Raw genomic sequence first — 1,495 nt, forward strand, 5'->3', positions numbered from 1 at the left:
CTGTGTTTAGTGAGCAGCTGCCGAGCAACGCACACAGTAGGATCTTGTTATTGTACAAACGAGGGATTCCCACATGCCCACCCACGCACCCACGCATGCCATGTCTGTATGCATTGGTGCGTACGGAGAAAGTAGAGGAAAGTCACTTGAGACATGGGGGAGGGCTGGATGGGACGACTCACTCTTTATGCATCTCTGTGTTTTCACAGGTCACTGTAATGCGTGTGGCTCTTACAGTTCTGAAAGGGGATTTTAAGGAATGAAAAGTTGAGAACAGGAAAGTGAATGGAGCAGCTGAGAGCGCTGGCTTTGGGGTCAGGGTGACCTGGGTTAGAATCCTTGTTCGGTCACCGACAACTAGCAGACCTAAGGAGGGTGATTTGGCCCACGCCAGCCCAGTCTTTCAGCCATGAAATGGGGCTGCCGCGTGGATAATGGGAGATCACGCGTGTCAAGTGCTTTGCACAGCGCCAGGGTGGCTGTCACTGCGGTGACGGCTGTCCTCTCCCCTCCGCCCCCATCCCACCCCGCCCTTCCTTCTCCCCACCCGTCTCCCTCTGTTCCTTCCCTCCACAACCCCAGGGCATACCGGTATATCAGAAACAAGGAGGCTAAAATGAGGAGGGGTCTGTGTGACCAGCCCCGGAGAGGCCAGGGCAGACGGAAGACCCAGGCCAGGGGCCACCCCAGGGCCAGAGGAGGAGGCGAGCGTCCCTCCCAAGGCCATCCATGCGTTCAGCTCCTGCCCCTGGCCTGGATGACAGATGGCCCCCGAAGGAAAGGGTACTATCTTGGGAGCAGTTATGTGTTTGGCGGAGGCCAGCGGGGTGGAGTGCCTTCTTAGCGCCTGCTCGGCCCATGTCTGGTGTTTGGGGGCCTGGACCTCGCCAGCAACAGGACTTTATTTTGGTTACTAAGGATGGGAAGGTTCAGGTCATAAATTACAGCCTGGCTGGGCAGCCAGCCTCTCCCTCAGGGCGGCCCAAGGCCTGAGGCCTCTTCAAGGCCAGCGTGTCCCCCTCCTCTCAGCACAGGCGGGAGGTCTGGTGGTGGCGGCTCTGCTCGGAAGCCCAGTGGGGAGGCGGGGGAGAGAGGAAAGGGGTCTTGGGGCCTGGGTTCAGAGCAAGGTTAGCCAAATAGTGGATAAATTAGGCGAGGGAAACAGACAGCTCCCCTCGCAGTGAACTTTTCACCCAGCTAACCTGCTCCTCGCCCACTCTCAGGTGGCGGCGGCTCCCGCCTGTGGCTGTCACCTCTTGGGGGGGTTGTCACCTGCCTCTTACTCCAAGCACCACCACTGCCACCCCAGGTTACAGGCTGAGGCTAGAGTGCTTAGGACAGGCTCTCAGGTCACAGGGTCTCATTTTAGAAACTTGGGGGTTTGATCCAGCCTGAAGTTCAAACTTGGGCAGGGTGGCCCGATGACCCCACCTTTCTCCCTCTGCTCACCCAACACCCTCACCCCGAGTGGGGCGCACGATTCTGTCCGACCCAG

Source organism: Hipposideros armiger, unplaced genomic scaffold (assembly GCF_001890085.2).
Source record: "Hipposideros armiger isolate ML-2016 unplaced genomic scaffold, ASM189008v1 scaffold_46, whole genome shotgun sequence".
NCBI lineage: Eukaryota > Metazoa > Chordata > Mammalia > Chiroptera > Hipposideridae > Hipposideros > Hipposideros armiger.